Below are 21,129 nucleotides of genomic sequence, written 5' to 3'. Positions count from 1 at the left end.
AGTATAGTCCCAGCACACAAGGGCAAAGTCACCCCTACATACCCACAGAACATGGGAGACTTTAGTGGTTCTCTCATAAAATGTTTTTTAAAAGTGAAAACTCAAGGAAGAGCCATTGTTTAGGGTCTGTGATAAACTACTGTGTTCAGATTTGTGGGAAGATTGGGATATTTGAAGACCCTATCAATAATCTGTTGAAATGTATGCCTCTAAAAAAAGTAATCGTTTACAACAACGAGATACCACCACACACCTATTAGAATGACCGAAATCTAAAACACTGACACCAAATGCTGGCGAGGCTGTGTAGCGACAGGAACTCTCATTCACTGCTGGCGGGAATGCAAAATGATACCGCCACTTTGGAAGACGGTTTGGCGGCTTCTTACAAAACCAAACATAATCTGACCATACAATCCAGCAACAGCACTCTTTAGGTATTCACCCAAAGGACTTGAAAACTTACGTCCACACAAAAACCTACGCGCAGATGTTTATAGCAGCTTTATTCATAATTGCCAAAACTTGGAAGCAACCAAGATGTCCTTCAGTGGGTGCATGGATAAATAAACTGTGGTGCATCTAGACACTGGAATATCCCTCAGGGCTAAAAAGAAGTGAGCTATCAAGCCATGAAAAGACACAAAGGAACTTAAATGCAGATTACCACATGAAAGAAGCCAGTCTGGAAAGGCTATAAACCATAGGATTCTGACTATATGACATTCTGGAAAAGGCAAAACTATGGAGACAGTAAAAAGATCAGTGGTTGCCAGGAATGGGGTGGGGAGATGAACAGGCGGAGCACAGAGGACTTTTCAGGGCAGGGAAAAGACTCTGTATGATACGACAGTGGTGGATATATGTCATACTTTTGTCCAAGCCCATAGAATGCACAACACCAAGGGTGAACCTTGAGGTAAACCACAGACTGTGGATGACTATGATGTCTAGTTCTGTCCTTGGTCACAACTATCCCACTCCAATGAGTGACATTGATAGTGGGGAGGCTGTGCGTGTGTGGGGTCAGAGGATATGTGGGAAATCTCTGTACCTACCTCTCAATTTGGTTGTGGACCTAAAGCTGCTGTAAAAATTAAGGTCTTTCTTTTTTCCTTCCTTCCTTCCTTTCTTTCTTTCTTCTTTCTTCTTTCTTTTTCTTTCTTTCTTTTATGTAGTAGAAATGTGAAATCATTGAGTTTTTTAAGAATCAAGAGCTGGGGCTCTGTGTCAGAAGAGGAAATGTATTCTTTACCATTCACTCGCTTTATTTTGTGCAATCCACTGTTTCTCAGACATTGTGCAGACATCGTGTCCTGTCATCCCTTCTCGCAATTATAGAAACGGAGGCGCAGAGAGGTGCTAGTGAATTGTCCAAGGTCAAATAGTAAGTAATGATAGCCGTAGGAGTCGGACCTGGTCTTGCCATCGCTCTGCTGGTCTCTCTGTAAGAGGAGGTGAAGCGTGCAGCAAGCATTGGGGAAAGTCTGAAAGCTGATTTCAAATACCTGCTAGGAAGGCAATGGCTTCCAAGCCAGGATTCAGGAATGCAGACACCATGTTTAGCCCTAAACCTGTCTACAAACAGCCATCAGAGGATATTTTCTGTCCGGTTGCAAGGGATTTGTGCACAAGACACCTGAACTTAGGACGAAACTGCATCCCACACCTCAGAGTCTGCAGGCAGCTCCAGAACAGAACCACCAAGACTTCAGACAATGTCTCCAGCAGCCCCTGAGCCAACGTGTGGGCGCAGCTCATGGCCTGAAGAGGAGAGCACTAAGGAAGCATTATGTGACTGTCACACAAGGAAACCTCAATCTCTCCTGGAAATAAACCTCAGCCCTTAGGTGACACCAAATCCACTGGCAGGGACTCCATGACCTTGGCCAGGCTCTCACGGAACTTCCTGAGACATTCACAGCATAATCAAAAGGACAGACACTTAGGTGCCCGTAAAGTTTCCTGGGGATGGGGGAGAGACACACTTTGGCAATGGTGGCATTTTATTAGATGGCTGGCCCTCTACAGTAAAAATAACCTTTGTATTTAGCAGCCATTTGGTTTTTTCCAAATTACTTTTGCCTTTCATTAAACAATCCAATCCAGAAGAGTCTTTCCTTTCATCACAGAGTGTAAAAAATCTCGGTGGCACTCTCCCAGACCTGGGACTCACCCACTCACAAGTCCCAAGGGCCCAATATGCCCTGATCAGGTGATTCTGGGGCCTTCGCTGGATAGCACGTCATCTCAGGAGGTCTAGGCGTGTAGCTCAGTGCTGGCCAGTTACTCAAAGAAGGGAGGAAGGAGGAGAAACACTCTTGTGACAGATTATTTTGTTGCGGTTTTAGAATTGACCTTTTTTTTTTTCTGTTTTAAACAATCTGCTCAGAGCAAAAGAAAGAAAACTTTTCCATTATTGCTTGGGAAACTCATGAATGTATTACGTCAAGATTCTCGGGCATGTCATCAGCAGGAGTGGTACGGTGGGGACAGCCTGGGGCACCTGAGTCAGGAACATAGCACCCCCCTTTCACTAGGTTTGTGAGCAACTCGCCTTCCTCTCTCCCTTCTCCCTGAGTGGCACCAGCTCCCCCTTCTTCCCTAAAGGATATAAGACCAATTTCAAACCTAGAGTTGTGTGTTCCCTGCGCCACCTCCCCTTTTGGTTGATAACAGATTCTAAATGAATGACCAGTCTCCTGTTGAGAATTCCAAATAACTGATGTAGCTACTCAACCCTCCAGGAGGGGGACCGTAACTCCTGGCTCTTTTAAGTATGGGCTGCACATGATGACTTCCTCCAACGAGGAAAAGGGTAGCCTGACAGAGGAGAAACCTCACAAAGCCTACCTCGGCCAGGCGATCAAGGTCAACAACAACAGAGAGAAGTCATGTTGACGCTATGTTCCCCTCGCATGATGTGATGTGTGTGGCACTGGACTTCTGTGGTCTTCCTCCCAAAAGCTACAACCTCATTTTACTCATGAGGAAAATAACAAATTCCAGTGCGGGGACATTCTACAAAATCCCTGACCAGTACTCCTTAAACTGTCAAGGTCATCAAAAACCTGGTGGAAAAGGAAAGTCTGAGAAACTGTCACAGCCAAGAGGAGCCTAAAAAGACACGGTCACTAATTGCTCTGCATGCGGAGTCCTGGATGGGATCCCGGAACAGACAACGGGCATTAGGTAAAAACTAAAGAAATCTGAGTTAATATTAGTTAGTAATAACGTATCAATATTTGTTCATTAATTGTGACGAATGTACCATGCTAATAGAAGATGTTCATAATAGAGTTAACGGGGTGTGCAATACGTGAAAACTCTTCTGTATTGCCCTTACGATGTTTCTGTTGATCTAAAACTGACAATTTAAAGTGTATTCTAAAAAATGAATGGTTTTAGTTTTACCTTTTGTTTTCCTTGTTTGCCTTCCTCCATCACCTTCTTACCAGCCTCAGCATCTTAGCTGGTCTTACAGTCTGTTTATAGACTTCTATGTTCATCTGTTTGGCTTCCCCCTTTAGAAATACAAGTTTAGTCTATCAAGCCAGTCATTGATCCAAAGATAGATACACAAGTATCTTGCCTAACTGCCCACAGCAGAAGCGCTGTGCTGTTAGTTTCTGGGCCTGGGCCTTAAGAGATTGGTAGTTTCCACCCCCTTTCTCATGGAAGTTGGTCTCTGGGAGCTCTGAGCTGCCTTGCAATAAATCATCTACGCTGATCGCCCCAAACTGGAGAGGCTATGTTTTAGGCACTCTGGTTTGTGAAGTAATAATGTATCCTTGTGGGTATGAAGTCACTGGGGCTTTGATTTGCATTTTCCTGATGACTAATGACATTGAGCACCTTTTCATGTGCTTATTGGCCACATGTACCTCTTCTTTGGAGAGCTGTCTATTCAAAATGCTTTGCCCACATTTTAATTGGCTTGTCATTTCATTATTGAGTTGTAATAGTTCATGTGGTGCATATTTATGTAAGCTATCCCAAATCATTTTGCAATAAGATGGGATCTAAATTAACACATTTAGAAATAAAACCCATACTCTTATTAATACAGTCTATTAATACAGTCTTTTTTTTTTCCAGTTCACTCAGAAGCCATGAATTTTGACAATGAATCTTCCTGCATAGATATTTTAGGAGGGAAAAAAAAAAGAAGATTCCTGATGATCTAGCAATTTAACTATCAAATATTGGTAGCAACCATCATCCTTCAAAATGATGCTTTGGAAGAAGGGCAATATATAAATAGGTTTCATCCTAGAAAAACCCACTAAAATTTTTAAAAATATTATAATAGCTGCAGATTATCATGTCATTAAGGAAACTCTAGGAACTCCAAGTTCAGGAAGCAGTCTGTGACAGGTGGTGAGTGCAAGTTCATTGTTTAATGTTGTTCTTTGTGTTCCCCCAGGGCAGACCTGTGTCTTACTTCATTTCTAGCCCCCATGCTGATACTGTGCCTGATACACAATGAGTATTTATTGAATATCGGTTAGTTCTAATTCAGGTGAGCTGGTGTGCTATCTCTTGCCTTAAGAATTACATTTCAACGTATTTCTAATCTCAGATGATTTTAACTCTGAACACATATTAATATTTCCATAACATTTTTAATGGTGGCCAAGCTGACCAGGTATGTGCCACTTCTAGGCTATGGAACTAATGAATGAGAAAGTAAATTCCCTCCTTGTCACCTGCACGGAATCTGTGCGGTAGTCTCTCCATGGATCCGCTGGCCTCCCCCTCCCCACCCATAGCACTGGTGTTGCATGGATAGATCCAGGAATTTTATTCCTTGCTCGGAAGAGTGGCAGAAGGGCTCAGTTCATAGGACTTTGTATATACTTCTATGCCACCAAACCTCATCATTGCTCAGTGCGAGGGCTTTCGTGATTTAATCCCTTTAATCTTTTTCCTGGTATTTATTGCTGGACAACAAAATGCCCCCAAACTTAGTGATGTTATTATCATATCACATTTTGTGAATCAGGAATTTAGCAGGACACATGTGGTTGATTCTTCTGCCCCACGTGGCATCCACTAAGGTCAGTGGTCATCAGCTTAAGTGGGCTGGTCTAGAGCATCCAAGATGGCTTTAGTTATACATCTGGTGACCTTGGAGGGTCGGGACTGGCTGGATGGCTGGGCTCAGTTAGGATCACAAACCAGAATTCCTAAAACATGGCCTCTCTAGTTTGGGGCGATCAGCATAGTTGATTTATTGCAAGGCAGCTCAGAGCTCCCAGAGACCAACTTCCATGAGAAAGGGGGTGGAAACTACCAATCCCTTAAGACCCAGGCCCAGAAACTGACAGCACGGCGCTTCTTCTGTACTCTACTGGCCAGTCAGAGGCGCACCCAGAAGCATCAGCCCAGCTCTGGATGGAAGCAATCCCCAAGCATTCGGAACCACCTTTAACCCATTACAACCTCCAGTTCCCACTCGCAAACCCTTTCCTCGTAGGCAGCCTTCCTATGTGTTTCATGTGTATCCTTGAATTTCAATGTAGTCTGTTCTATAGATTATGTCAATTTGTGTGCATATCGCCTCCTTTGCTGCATGAGCATCTTCTGCATGTGCCCCTAGGACAGAGTGTCTCTGGCCCATATACCAAGGCGTGGCAGCTGGCCCGGTCAGCAGCAGGGGATTCACACAGTTAACCTGAACCAGCACTGGTGGGCTAGGCTGCTCTGCAGAGTGGCAGAGCGACAGCACCTGCCCTCATCCCTTGCAGAGAAGCAGGGCTCCCCTCTGCACCTACACTATGGCCAACAGTTGGCATTAGACGACCTCCTAATTTTCACTCATCTGATGGGTATACACAGTGAAGTTCCACATTGAACTTTTCAAGCAAAGCCTTCTCCCCTCTTGGGAAAATATAAGGGAAGGAAAGGAAGAGGCAGCTGGCTTCCCAGGCAGCTTGGCTGGAAGGTGTCCATCCCATACAGCCAAGGCTGGCTACAGATACTAGGATCTGAGGGAGGGTGGACCACAGGGCCTTGGAGTCACTATGACTCCCCATGTTTTTCTCTCTGCCCTTTCCTGAGACCAGAGACTTTAACTTTAGGGGCAACCATATCATTCTATTTTAATCTTTAGCTTCCTTTGCTCTCTTCTCCTGTTCCCTTCCTCCCTTTCTCCTGCTCTCCCCGCAGAACAGATGTGGCCCAAGCCCAAATCTTTAGGAACATCTGCTGAGACACCAGCTGCCTTTCTCCAGAACCAAGGAACCCCTAACCCCTCCAACTATTGGGTTTCATCTAAGGACCCTGGATCTCTGGCCAGAATACTTGCACTGAAGTCAGCAGTGTCCTCTATTAAGATAACTTGTTAGAATCCCTGAAGATTTGCACAAATAGAAGAAAGAAGGAGATGCTGTTTTTGTTTTTTTTAAACACTGGCTGCAGTTGGAGCCAGCTCACCTAGGAGAAGTACAGAGTCACTCAATTCTTCACAGAGAGAATGCATCTCTTTTGGAACTACCTGGACGTAGGGGAGATGCACAGAAAAAGAGAGTTGAATTGTTCTGATTATGAAAGGAGCAGCAGTTTGGAATCTGGCCAGCAGCAGCATGCTGACCACTGGAGGAAGAAGGCTTTGCAGGAGTCAACCCAAGGACTTTAGGGCAGAGTAATTTAACTCTGGAAACAACACCCTTCATTAACTATAGACCTCCAGGAAACATCTGCTAAACTTGACAGCTGTGTGCTGGTGGTCAGTGAAAACCAGCACTAAGTTGACATGGACAGAAAGAAAGAAGGAAACAGTCCTAGGGGACAGACAGGAATGGGACTGAGTGCTCAGGAAATCAGAGGCAGGAAATGACCAATAAGGCATAAGCCCTTGTGGTGGGGGGTGAGGTGGAGTGGGGAGGGGCAACAGAGTGCAGGGAGGGCTGACTGGGGGGTCAGGGATGGGATCAGGGAACATTTGGGAAAGATCCCCAGGCTCTTCCATAATACATGGAATGGGGTTCTCAGGAAGGACGACTCCAGAATTGTGACCTTGGGAATATGCAAACTTGAAGGCATCTGGGACACACACACACACACACACACACACACACACCTCTGCAGGACCAGATATCCTAGAGTAGCAGTCCTCAACCTTGGCAGCATATCTGAATCATCTGGGGGCTTTAAAAACCTCCTGAGCCTACCCTTCTACCAAACCAATCACATCAGAATCTCTGGGGATAGGACCTAGGCCTCAGGTTTTCAAAGTTCCCAGGAATACAATGCTGCCATTAAAAAAAGATGTGTCAGAGTATATTTTGTGACTGTACTTTTAAATGAAAAAATAGAGGTCATGAACAATTTTGTCCAGTATTATCCAACTGTTGTAAAAATTTTTAAAGCTCAGACTAATAAGATATACTCCCAAATGTTGACAGTGGTTTTTCTCAGAGTGAAGCTGTTATGGGATAGTTTTTACCATCTTCTTTTTACTAATCTGAATTTTCCTAAATTTCTATAAATAACATGTTACTTTTATAATGAAAAACATGTATATATAACATATATTTTCTCTCTTTAACTGTTTGTGGTCACCAGCTCCAAGATGGCCCTCCATGAGCCCCACGTCCTAGCATCCATGCACCTGTGTGTTCTCCCCTCACACTGAGTCAGAGCTGGTCAGTGTGACCAGTAGAAGGGATGGTGAATGACATCCAAGGCTAAGTCATAGGACACTGTGACTTCTGTTCTCTCAGATGCTTGCTCTGGGGGAAGCCAGCTGCCATGTTGTGAGGTTGCTCAAGCAGTCCCGTGGAGAGAGCCATATGGAGAGGAAGGGAGGGCTTCACCACAGCCAGTATCTTGCCAACCATCTGAGTGAGCCACCTTGGAAGTGGGTCCTCCAGCCCCGATCCAGCCTTCAGATGACGGCCACTCCAGCTGACATTTTGACTGCAACCTCATGAGAGCACCAGAGCCAGATCACCCAGCTAAGCTGACTCACAGAAGCTGTGAAAGCTAATCAATGTTTGCTGTTGTTTTAAGTTGCTAGGTTTTGGGGTAGTCTGTTACACAGCAGTAGATAACCAGGATAAAGTTTGGTATCAGGCCTGGGGTGCCACTGGAACATAAACCTAATCCTGCAGAAGCTGGGAGGCCTCTGAAGGAAGTGTCCAGGAAAGTCTAAATGACACCAGATTGCCAGAAGGGGGTTTGTAGTGAGGATTTAAAGGAAAATATATTGAAAACTGAAGAGAGGGGACTTCTGTTGTGGAGAGGCAGAAATTTAGCAATGCTACAGCAACATAGAAAGTAGAGAATGTACCTAATAAGTGGGGTGATCTAGTAGGGAGGTTTCCAGGCAAGTCCAGGTATTGGGATCCTCCACTAAAGGTATCTCACTCATTACACATACAGAAGAATCAGGACTGTGGGCCTGCCCTTGGCCTCTGGGCAGGTCTCATTCGGCAACTGGTCTCCGTGGAGTTGATGGTAGGTAGAGGGTTGTGACTCTTGCTGATTCCTAGATTGGGTCTGAGAGAGCTTGGGAGTCAGACGGCATCATGTTCATGTCCCCCCAGAGTCTAGAGCAGATTAGGCCCTCACTATGTTTCTGAGGAAGGGGAAGGAAGTGAAGGGTACCCAAGGGGAGCACTGAATCAGTACTCCACCTTGCCCAGTGGCCTGCATGGGCCATGAGAAGCCTGTACACTTCATGACAAAGCAACATGAACCAGAGCTAAGGCGTACTTTGGGGTGCCTGTATCCCTCAGGGGGAGGGCCCTGGATAGGACTGGCATACTGGAGGAATAATATGGAGATATTATTCTCCCTAATGACAGAGGCCACTAGAATACATGCTGTCCAGAGGATGAGGGATATGATGGCCTGAACTTTAAAATAATTTACCTTTACTTCCTTCTAATGGATATGTGTCCTTCTGCATGCCCAGTATCCTTGAACAACCTTCTCAGCTTTGGAGAATTCCCTCCTTCTGGGTGTCTGACTCCCCAAAGAAGCCAGAAACTCTGTTTCCCAGAACAGGCAAGTGACCAGGCTCACCGGTTAGAGGCACCAGCAGCCAGACTTTAAGAGCCAGCAGCGAGAAGATAAGGCAGCTTCCCATGGAGGCAGCAGAGGATCCAGGGTAGTGCCCAGGTCCATTTCGGGGCTCAAAGGATCGCTCCCTGGAACTGTCCTGTGGTGGTGTATTTGGGCTATGTCCCCACTGCAGGGCCTCTCAGCCTGGTCCCCAGGCTGATCAAGAGAAACTGGGAGCCCCCTACTGTCCTGTAATAAATTCTTTTTCTGCTTCAAGTCGTTGCGGGTGGTTTCTGTGGTTTGCAGCCAAGCCTGCCCGAGCGCTCCCCACCGGTGCAGGATCTTTAGCAGGAGGCATTTAGGACACTGTAAGATGGCAGCACGGGATGAATTTTACCCCATCAGCTGATGCCAAAACTATCCCAGACACCCCACAGGGTAAATAGACCCTCACTTGGGGGGAATTTATCTTTTAAAAGTGCTATTTTGATCCTCTGGAATGAGCTGGCCCCCACTTCCGCCCTGTCTCCCACTCAGATCCATCCTCCTACGCGTGGTCAGAGTGATCTTTCTTGCAAGTGACCCCGCTGTTCCACTGCCCCTGTAACATCTGTGCTGGACATTCCCCCACGCCGCCCCACCCCATCCCTCACCTCTCTGCTCTGCCCCGTAGGGGATGGGTATCAGCAGGCTGTGGGAGGGCAAGAGGAGAGCAGGCTTGGGGCATCCGTAACCCAGCTCCTTCCCTTCCAGGTCACGTAGGTGGGTCAGCTGCATCCCTTTCCCGCAGACTCTTGGCCACAGGGCCACCCTCTCTGGTACAGATCATTCCTCCCTGCCTGCCTCCTGGGGGTGGTTACACCTTCCCAAAGAGGTGGTCACATATCACTGCCCCGTCCCAGGTAGGCCCCATCCTGAACCCCATCCACCGCTTTGTAAACAGCCCCTCTGAGCGTGACATCTGTGTCCTGAGAGGCCCTGGTCCAGACAACCACCTTTTATCCATGTTTCAGTTTCAGGGCAGACCCACCTCCCCCAGGACAAAGCCAGGCTTCCTGTAACAAGATGCCCCAGGCCCTTGGAGATCTGGCCTCTGCCCTCACTGTACCAGCCTTTTCTATGCCTCCTGGCCTTTGCTGGTGCCCGTCCCCCACCAGGAGCACCCTCACCCATCTCGCCTGCCTCACAGTCAGTCATCTGCTCCAGGAAGCGGTGCTAGGCCCCCAGATGTCTGCAGCTGAACCCCAGAACTCATGCCGCCACATACGGCGGTTTCTGCACGTGTGGTGAGTTACGGATCTGGAGACCAGGAGATTGTCACACGTTATCCAGGTGGGCCCTAAATATCATCACAAGCAGGCCGTGTCGTGACAGAGCAGAGATTGGGATGACATGCTTCAAAGCTGGAGGAAGGAGCTATGAGTAGGGTCAGCCTCTGGAAGCTGGAAAAGGCAAGGAACATCTTCTACCTTCGGTGGTTCCAGAAGGGGCCAGCCCTGTCAACACCCTGACCTTAGCCAGTGAGATGGATCTCAGACTTCTGGTCTCCAGAGCGAAAAGGGAATAAAGGCATGCGGCTTGAAGTCATTATGTTTGTGGCAATTTATTAGAGCAGGCATAGAACACTAATCCAAAGCCTTTCCCAACCAGAGGCTGCCCTGGTGGCCCCGCCCGTCTGAACCACCCTGCCACCGGTCCAAACTAATGGCACTGCTCCCACCGTACCGGACCTGCTCACCCGCTGGCCTTCTCCAGCCGACCCTGGCAGACTTGTGTCTTTCCGTTTCTGTTTCCCGAGCGCCCGCAGAGGGTCCAGCAGAAGGCGCGGCATGAATGAAAGGCTGACGGACAGACTGTGGGCCTGGCATTGTCAATTACCAACTGAGACGCTATGAAGCAGGGACACTCAGGCCTTCAGGAATCGAACCCGTCCCATGACCCACTGGACATCAACCCTGGCTCCCAGGACACCAGTGATCCCTTTTCTACAACAGCTCCAGCAGGACCAAGTCAGGGCTGAGACCCAGGTCCCTCAGGGACAAAACTCCTCAGGGCGCAGTTTCACGGCCCACAGTCTTGGAGTCCCAGGGAGCATGAAATCTGGGGATAGTATCTCATAAAGCATGGAGAACAAAGCAAAGGACTGGGAGATGTGCACACCAGCCCTTTCTTTTCCGCCCCCCACTCCCCTCTGGGGTTCGGGAACTGGTGGGGGCAGCTCAGCCCCTCCAGCACGCTGGGATGGGGGCAGGCAGCCTCCTCTGTGTGCTTAGCGAAGACCACAGCTGCTGATCCCAAGTCCCCTCCACCCTCCTTCTCTGAGCAAGGAAGACCCCGCTTCTGTCATCACACTCACTCCACAGACCCTGGTCAACACTCCTGCTAGGGATGGGCTGCAGCCGCCAGGCTCCCTGATGAAGCCCCCTAGCCAGGCCACCACAACCACGGGCTACAGACAGCCGGGTGCCTCGGACCCTATCATGCCACGAAGCCCTCCACTTGCCCCCTGTGCGTTCATCCTTCCCCTGTCCCTTCTGCTTGCCTGGGGAGTCTTTGAGGGCAGCCACCAGCAACATCCTGTTGTGTCCCCAGAACCTAGGAAGGGGCCTGGTACATAAGTTTGCTCAGTGATGAAAACAGAGCAAGGCAGGGAGTGTGGGGACTGGAAGAAGGAGGGTGTTTGCTACGGTGCCCTCTCTGGTGGCCACTGCTTTACTCAGAATAAAGATCTGGACACTATCGTCTTCCACCCCACAGAATTCCTTCCTCCTCTGTCCTCCTGTCTCTTACTCCTTCTCCTTGTTCGTCCACTCCAGCCACGCCGGAGCGTTTGCTGTTCTTTGAAACTGCAGGAAGGCTCCCTGCCTCAGGGCCTTTGCACTGGCTGTTCCCTCTGCCTATAATGCTCTTCCCACAGGTGTCCTCATGACTCAAGCCCTCACCTCTTCAAAATTTTGTTCAAATGGCATTTTATGAATTGCCCCAATTACCCAATTTTAAATTGCTACTCCTCCAGCACACCCAATCTCCCTTGCCTGCTCACCTCCCCCTTTTAAATAGTTATCATTGACCTATTATCTTATTGTTTATAGTCTTTCTCCATGTGGGTGAGAATCTTGTTAAAGATGTTTCCTTCGTACCTAGAGTGGTGCCTGTCAACAAATATTTGTTGAAGAAATGAATAAATGTACTGAATGAATGAACAATTAGGAGAAGCTTCACTGAATGATGACAGTTCACCAAGTCATAGAGGAAGACATAGAACAATGGGAATATCAGAGAGAAGAACATTCCAGGCAGAGGCAGCAGCCAGACAAAACCCCTGAGGTAGAAGTGTGCTTGTGCATTCAAGCAACAGCAAGGAAGCCAGTGAGGCTGGAAGAGAGCAAGGACAGGAATTCTGGGAGAGAAATGAGAGAGGTAGGGGAGGCATTTACTCTGACATGGGAAGTCACTGGGGCGCTTAGAGCACGGATGTGACAGGATCTAATTTATGTTTTATGAACGTTGTTGTGTCTTCTGTGTAGGAAATAGGCTCTAAGTCAGTTAGAGAAGAAGCAGGGAGACTCGTTAGAAGATTTCTGTGATCATCCAGGTGGGGAGACTTGGGGGACAGCCATGGAGGTGATGAGAAGGGCTTGGAAGTGGAATTGAAGGCAGAACTGATCAGATGTTTCTCTTGGACTGGATGTGGAGTATGAGAGAGAAGGGAGGCATCGGAGACAACTCCAGGTTTCAACCTGAGCAACCAGAAACACAGAGCCACCACCTACTGAGGTGAGGACAAATGGGATCTGGCTGGGACTGGGAATCAGGAGTTCCATCTGGGCATTTTAAGCATGAGGCACCCATTGGAAATCTAAGAGGAAATGTCAAGTCAGCAGTGGGGTATGTGAGCCTAGAGTTCACTGGTGATGCCAGGCTAGCTGTACAAACTTGGGAGTCCCCAACATTTGGGTGCTCTCTCTCCTTAGGAGGTTATGCACTCACCCACATAGGAGTGCAGGTAGAGGGGAGGGGTGTCCAGGACTGAGCCCTGAGCCCTAGTGCTGAGTGTAGAGGACCCGAGGAGAGACCCAAAAAGAGCAGGGGGGAGGGAGGAGAAGAACTGGGAGGGAGAGGTGTCCAGGAAGCCAGCTGGAGGCTGTCTCAAGGAGGAGGTGCCAGGGTTGTTCCAAATGCTGCCAAAGGGTCCAGGGAGATGGGGCAGCACTTGGAATAACCCTGGAGGACAAGGCTTTCCCTTCACCTTCTCCTGCTTTCTTAGCAAGCTTGGGAAACCTAGTGTCACAGGACAGGGCTGGAGTTCCAGCCTTGACACCAAAGGCACTTTCCCATCAGGTTGAGACTGTTCCTTTTGGTATAAAATAAGACTAGAAAGTTCTACCTTGGCGGGCTGGGGAAGAGATTGAAAAGAGCTCTCAAGGCACACAAATAAGTAGGAAATATGATTTCATTGAGGAAAATGAGAGAGAGACCCCTCAGGGGTATGCACCCTACAGCTGGCCAAGGGAGAAGGTGAGGAAAACTTCTGTACTTTCATATTCTGTAATAGGGATCAACAAAAAATGTTACAAGAGATATTACTGCAACAATTGGTGAAATCGGAATAAGGTCTGTAGATGACATAGTTTGCCTCCATGTTAATGTTCCTGATTCTGATAACTGGACTGGGGCCATGGCAAAGAATAACACTGTTCTTAGGAAATACCCACGGAACTACTTATGGGTGAAGGAGTCTCATGCTACAGCTTTCTGTCAAGTGGCTCAGTTCTTAAAAATAGTAATATGTATTTAGAGATAGCAAATGATAAAGAAGCAAATGTGGCAAAATAATAACAATTGATAAGCAGGTAAAAGGTGTATGGAAAGTCTGTGCTATTCATGCAACTTTTTAGTAAGTTCAGAATTATTTCAAAATGAAAGTCTTCTTGGGGTGCCTGGGTGGCTCAGTTGGTTAAGTGTCAGACTGGCGTCAGGCTTGATTCTGGCTCAGGTCATGATCTCAGGGCTGTGAGATGGAGCCCCGCGTCCAGGTCTGCACTGGGCATGGAGCCTGCTTAAGATTCTCTCTCCCTCTCTAAAAAAAATTTTTAAAAAAGTTTTCTAAAGACCTTAAAAATATGTGTAGTATGTTCTTCCATACCACTTGAATCTTGGTCAATGAGAATACGTTTATGTGTTACTAGAGTGTTGTGTTTTTAACGATTAAATAGACACATTAAGAAAAACCTCTTCTGAACTGTAAATCTTCAGCTGGTAAATATCAACTATTATGTCATTCTATTTATTTTTAATATGGTCACTATACTTATTATAGTATTATTACTTATATTGTTAACATCTCGAGTAGTTCTGGAATTGCAGGGAGCGGCTGCCTTCCTGCTCCGCCCCCCACCACCACCTGGGTCATTTTCCAATTTTCCAGCTTCCGCACCTGGACTTGGCCCCAGGAAGTTCACGCTCGCAGACCTCCGGCTGTCGGCAGTGCCTTTGTCTGCCCACTAGGGGGAGCTCGCAACACCTCCTTGTCGGCCCCGCAGGCACCGCAGAGGCTGAAAAGCAGGCTCATGAAAGGCTGGACCGCGGGACCGCAGGACCTCCGCCACTGTGGGCTGAAGAGAACCTGCCAACCCCAGTGCAGAACTTCTGGGATCTCTGACATCCAACTCAATTCCCTGCTCCCTTCTTTTTTTCCCTTGCATAGCTGGCTGGCTGTTGGCCCCCGGGTGAGATTGAAAATGCGTAAAATTCAGTAATTAATTCAGGAGACTGATTTGGGGAAATACGGCTAAATCAACCAATGCAGACTACCTTCTGCACCTTGAACATTGAAGAGGGCTACACAGAAGTGGCAATGGAACAGCCCTTGGGCCAGATCTGGCCCCCAGATGTCTTCTGTTCAGCCTTCATGGTGTCTGAAAACCTGAATTGGGGGTCAGTTTTAAAACTGGGAGACTTCACATAAAATCCAGATTTCTGTTTTTGCTTATAAAATGGGGTGAAAGGAGCCCACGTCATCACATGGTAACATCTCTCTGGGGCTGTGGAGTGGCATACACCCCAGCTCACCACAGTCCTCACCAAGCTCTATTGCCTCACCTGGGGACCACCTCACTGCCTGTCACCTGTTATGCCTGCTATGTCACCTGCCTGGCCCTGTGGGCATCTGGACATGCCACCCAGACCAAAGGAAAGCCTAGATTAGTCAGATACCCTGAGAACAGGCCAGTTCCCATCAGTCACATTTTCTGGTCAACCACTATTTAAGAAAAACCCTTGAGGTTGCAAGGATTTCAGGGAATAGATTTTTTAAAAATGTTGCCATGCCTCTGTGTCATCATTACAACCACTGTGAAAACACAGAAGCAGATACCGAGTTCAGGCCTGGGTGACCTTGAACAGTCAATCTTTCCATGCCTTAGTTTCCTTGCCTATAAAATGGGGATATTAATAGCCTCGTAGAATACTTTGGAAATGAGGGAGAAAACCCACGTCAAAGCATTTAGCCAGTGCCTGGCACACACCAAAACTCAAAAAAGTGTTAGCCATGGTTATTATTAATCATTACACAGGGCAGCTGAACCCATGGAAAGATGAGGCCAATGGTTCTCAAATTTGAGCACATATCAAGGTCACCTGGAGGTCGTGTTGCACACAGATGGCTGGGCCCCACCCCCATAGTTTCTGATTCAGTGGGTCTGGGCTGGGGCCTGAGAATGTGCATGTTTTAGCGAGTTCACATGTGATCACTGATCAGCCGTGCACACTTTGAAACTGCCCCTGTGCATAGTTAAAGGCAAACTTACTAAAGGCAGAGTTTAAAATATGTGCTACACATTGGCCTACTTCTCTTTGAAAGAGTCATGGTAAGTCTTAAAAGTATTAACATATATAAAGTGCTTTCAAAAGTGCCTAGCAAATAATGCTCAATAAGTAAGAACTATTAATAATTAAATGGAGAATTACCAGGAAAAGCTAAAACGAAAGAGAAGGACATAGGGAGAAGGGGACCCTGGGCATTTGGGCTAGGGGCTTTGCAAGGGCATCCCTTCAATCCCCTCAAAGCCTTTGAAGGAATGCGTAAGGAAAACAGTTCTTGGAAATGAAGGGCCATACACCAGGCCACTGGTACGAGGTAGAGACCACCGCCGAACCCAGGTCAGTCTGCCTCCATGGGGCCTGGGGTGTTCCCACTCCCCCATGCCCCTCTGAGCTCTAGCTAATCCAAGTTTCACTACTGATCTACAAGTGGCTCTGTCCTGAGTATCCTACAAAGGGCCTACACACCCTGTGGTCCAAGGTTAGAACTCACGGTACGGATATAGAGTAGGAAGGTCAGGCACTAGGCGCTAGGAGGAGGAGGAAAAGGAGGTGCACACAAGGAATGCAATTGGGCAGGGGGGCCACACAACTGCAGTTGGCCCTGGTTTGGGGCAGGCTACCCAAGGGAGGCATGCCTAGCCATATCTAACCCTGCCCTTCATCCCCCAGATTAGTGAAGGGCAGAGGCTCAAGGGGCAAATAGCCCCAAATCATCTCCAAATCCTATTGGACCCAGAATTTTAGACAGGGCTGATCCTAGATCCCCAAAATGCTCAAGCCCATTTCCAGGACTGTAGGGCTGGGAAGTGCCCCAGTTTATGCAGCCCCTGAGGCTAAGACATGGCCAAGGATGGCTGCTCACAGGAGGAAAGGACAACATGCAGGTGTCACACACTGTGCATGGAGCCCCTTGCATGGGATGGAAAGAGAAGGTGGCCGCCATTGTGGGGAGCTGATTCTCCATGGGGGCCACACCCCAACTGGAGCTTCAAGACATCCAAGGACTCTGAATGTGAAGCTGACCTTCCAAAAAGTTATGAAATTTGCACATTTTTCAAGAGAAACCCTTAGAGCATATTGTACTTACTGGCTTGTTAGCTTGATTAGAACTCTTAACTGTTGAGACAGATGATATGGGGACCTCCCTTCGTACCTCTGCCTGGGCCCTGCATTTTCAGGGACAGACCTGCCCACCAGCACCTAGAACACCTAGAAGCACACAGAAGATGCTCAAAAGATATCAGGGGAACAATGAGCTCTGAGGCTGGGGTTGGGGGCAATGGTAGGGTTAGGGGCCAATGGCTATGAAGTGCAGGATTTCTTACACCTGCCCAGTAGTGGGGCTGGATTCTTACTCAAGTGCCTGTGGCACAGGGATGCTAAGATTGTCCTCATGCTCAGCCATCAGAAGAAGCCAGCTGATAGACTTTCTCAAGGCTCCAGAATGTCCCAGCATCACAAAGAAAAAGTTATGTTTCATATCCCACCACTGAGCGCACGCAGTCTTGCATAAGTTAAACTTAAGAGACTTGATTGTGTGATGGAGCTACTGCCCTGGGTCTGAGGGTCCTGGATGTCTTGGGAAAGGGCTCAGGAAGGACTCCGGGAAGCTGGATACCTGGGGCACCTGTGTGGGATGACTTGGATGCAGGCACAGGGGTCACATGGCACTGAACCAGCATTCACACCGGACCCACATTGCCAAGGAGCAGGGAGCCCCCCGGGCAGGTGCATCCGAGGTCACTTGCTGCTCTTGTCTGACTGGCTCCTCTTTCTCTTCCAGCATCCAGACTCAACTGAGCCTAACCTTCTGCCGTCTGCCAGGTTGCTTTTTGGGCCCAGGGCTCTTGTTGCTAACTCCATCCCCCTGTGCTCATCTTAAATCACACTGATTTCTAAGAGGTTCCATTTTCCTCTAATATGCTCTTTCCTCCAATAAGCAAAATGCTTACTCCAGATCTGACTACCTGTGAGGCATCTCTGTTGTTGTGTGGCCTTGCTGCTCCCACGCTTCCTGTGATATCCTGGAAATTACTCCAAGTCTTCATTAGGCAAGGTCAAGGACACTCCTTCAAAGCGAAACAGTGAGATGGAGTATCTCTTTGCCCTTCCTTCCATCCTCTTTTCTGGAGTACATAAGAGATAGCTGGGGCTCCAACAGCCTCCTTGGGCCATGAGGCAAAATAAGCATGAAAGCAAAGGCTAAGGCTGGTGAAACAGAAATAGTGATGGAGCCTGACAACCCAGTGACCATGAAACCACCGCTCCAGCCCTGGACTATTTGTAGAGCTGTTTTAAATGAGAGAAAAGTCAGCATTATTTTGCTGACTATTGCTCTTCTGGGCATGGTGCTTTCATAGCAGCTGAACTTAATCTTAACTGAGAGACCATCTCTCCCTGGGCTGATTTCTGGCTGAGATGCCTCTTCCTCTCTCAGTCCGTGTAGAATGGACACCCAGTGAAAAGCCTCAGCCCACTTTGTGGGCCAGGATGTTCTGTTTCTTGAATTCTTGTTCAAGTGGCTTATACAATTGTTTATAAGACAGAAGTGTATGCTGCCTGTCTCTTGGATAAAAATGTCTTTCAGATGACCGCCCCCTGCTTCTCTTCGGTTCTCTTCTGAGCAGTACTCAGGCTAGGCTGACCTTCAGCCAATATATAAATGCACAGGTGTACTGGCTGATAAATTTTAACCACCACCACGTAGGTTGTAAAAAGTTGCTCCAAGTCCCATTAGTGCGCTCCAGTCTACCCCTGGTTGCTCCCTTGTAGCCCTCAGACTCACATCACCCAGCAACTAAAGGCTTAACACCCAGGGAGGTGAGGGTCTAAGACTTGGCTCTAACTCACCTGCCTAGTTTGTTCAGACTGGTGATGCCCACGAGGCACCTCTGCAACCAAGTATGCATGGGAGGGGCCACATATCCCTCCATACCCCATCCTGGCATGGGAAGGGAGGGGCCCTGGCCTGGGTACTGGCTCGGACCTGCTAGCATCCAGAGCCATGTTCCCTCCCACCTGGTCACTAGTGGTCTGCTGCCTCGGATAATCCCACCTGTGACCAGTGAACTCGTGGCTTGTTCTTTGGGCTCAGAAATATCCCAGGAAGTACTGGCCATCCCCCTCACTGATTTGGTCCCCTAGACACCCAGTGGATGCAGACCCCAGAGACTCTCACTCTGTACCCCACTGGGTCCACTAATCTGGCGGATCACCACCTCCAGCACTCGGCCCTCAGCATCCATGCCACGTAGGCACAGGCACGGCCACCAGAGGGCCCCCAGGTGGTGCCCCTGCTACTGCAGACCGCACAGCCCAGTATATGGGATTGCATCCCAGGTTGCTTTAGAGCAACCCCTCCAAGCTCCAGCCCCCATCCTTGCTTCTGGGATTCCGCTATAGACTCTTCCTCCCATCTCCTCCTGGGTGTGAGCCAATAAACCCCTCAATCCCTATGACTTGCCCATGTTGAGAATTCATCCATTTCTTTGTGTTACCCCTTCTGCTTGGGCCAGTGGTTCTCACGGGGGGATCTTTGGGAACATTTTGGAAATCCGTACAGCGTTTTTAGCTGTTCCAGTGATTGGCAGGGAACCAGTGGCACTTAGTGGGGTTTAATTTTTTCCAATATTTACCATACACTGATTGAACTGTGGCATGCATGTAGAAGACCACACCTACCCAAGTGTCCACTCAATGCATGTACACATCCATGGAACCAGCAGCCAGACCCAAATCAGAAGATTATCAGAACCCTCAAAGCTCCTTTGGACTCCCCTGCAGCCAAGGATAACCACCACCCTGACTTCTAACACTAGGAATCTGCCCTCCCCCCCTTTATTTTGAACCTCCTGGAAATGGCTTCATGCCATGTCTTCTTTCGTGTCTGGTGTCTTCCACTCGCCATCATGTTTGTGAGATTCCTCCATGTGGCTGCATATAGTTCTTGGTGGGTACATGGGCTGTTTCCAGTTTGGAGCTCTTAGGAGTAGTGCTGCCTCGAACATTGTCTTGATTCATTGATGTACCCATTTCTGCTGGGCAGACACCTAGGAGTGAAGAGCTGCATCACGGGACAGGCATTTCACAGCCTTGGTACATATTTGCCAAAGAGTGTCCTAAAATTGGCGTGGCAACTGCCATTCCCACCCACACAGTAGGAGAGTTGCCCGTTGCCCCACTTTTTCACCAGCATTTACATTGTCTGTCTCATGGTAGCCATTCTGGGGCGCATAGTATGCTATTGCACTGTGGTCCCTGGCCATTTGGGTATCCTTTTCTGTGAACTGTCCACTCAACTCTTCTACCTCGTTTTCCGTCAGGTTGCTTGCCTTTGCTTTTATTAATCTGTAGCTCCTTATACATTCTGTATGTGACTTCTCCCATGAATAGGTGATTAGAAGTAGCTTCTCTCATTCTTGTCTTTCCATGTTCCTAAAAGTGTCACTTGGTGAAAAAGAATCCCAAGACAGTAAAATTCATCAAATTTTCCTTTAGGGTTAATAATTTTTGGTCCCAAATAATCTTTGCCTACCCCTTTGTTTCCTTCTACAAGTTTTCTAGTTTCACCTTTCATATTTTGATTTCTAATCCCACACACCCTTTGAATGATCCATCAGACATCGGTGTAGCTGAAAAACCTGTTTACAATGATCCGACTGGGAACCTAGCTCAGCTTTACACATAAACACAAAATGTGGGGGATTTTTTTTGCACAGTTTAATATACACTGAGTTTCCCAGAATGTAACTCCTGTGTAAATTTAGAGAAGATTTTATTTTGTTTTATTTGGAATGTTACCAACATTTGAATCATCATTTCAGAAAAAAATCTGTCACTGACAGCAACGCTGCTCGAGGTACATGAGTAACCCATATAACCCACCTGTGTCTGTCTACATTTCTAGATGATTCTATGTTTTAAGCAGACATATATACTTAGTTGACTCTTAATTCAGGCTATTAACTATGAAGGAAGTTTCAACGATCTTCATCTGATTATTGTTTACTTCTCTTAAATCTAAACTTAGACATTATAGTTGGGAGCACGTATTTGACCACTTCAAATACGTCTCCCAGTGTGGCCGTGCCCATGTGGCTAGGTACTGATGCCCATGTTATTTTATCATTTACTTTTTTCCCTCTTTTCTATTATAACTAGGGCAAATATTAATTTGAGGGAAGGAATTATGTGTCCAGATACATTTCATTTCATTTCAGGATGGCCAAGGGGATTGACAAAGTATTCCCCAGAAGAAGGAGCCATTGGGTCTCGTAGGGTAAGAGCTAGTGT

The 21,129-nt window shown here is 47.7% G+C and overlaps 1 long non-coding RNA gene across 12 annotated transcripts in view; it reads right to left on the bottom strand.

The window, feature by feature from the left end:
* LOC118016873 overlaps positions 1-21,129 on the bottom strand; it is a 288,291-nt gene that overhangs the window by 40,192 nt on the left and 226,970 nt on the right. Inside the window, exon 2 of one of the 12 annotated variants that reach the window (XR_004680968.1) lies at positions 19,686-19,886. The exons of 9 other annotated variants lie outside the window; for them this stretch is intronic. This is a non-coding gene — a long non-coding RNA (uncharacterized LOC118016873). Of the gene's footprint in view, positions 1-3,414; positions 4,608-19,685; positions 20,885-21,129 lie in introns of those variants that run through there. 2 more of the 12 variants (XR_004680966.1, XR_004680963.1) reach the window with 2 other exon arrangements.

The sequence above is a fragment of the Mirounga leonina genome, unplaced genomic scaffold, assembly GCF_011800145.1.
Source record: "Mirounga leonina isolate KUSES-001 unplaced genomic scaffold, KU_Mleo_1.0 Mir_104, whole genome shotgun sequence".
In the NCBI taxonomy this organism is placed as follows: Eukaryota; Metazoa; Chordata; class Mammalia; order Carnivora; family Phocidae; genus Mirounga; species Mirounga leonina.
Note: the sequence above shows the minus strand (reverse complement) of the source record. Positions and strands in the feature narration are given on the sequence as shown.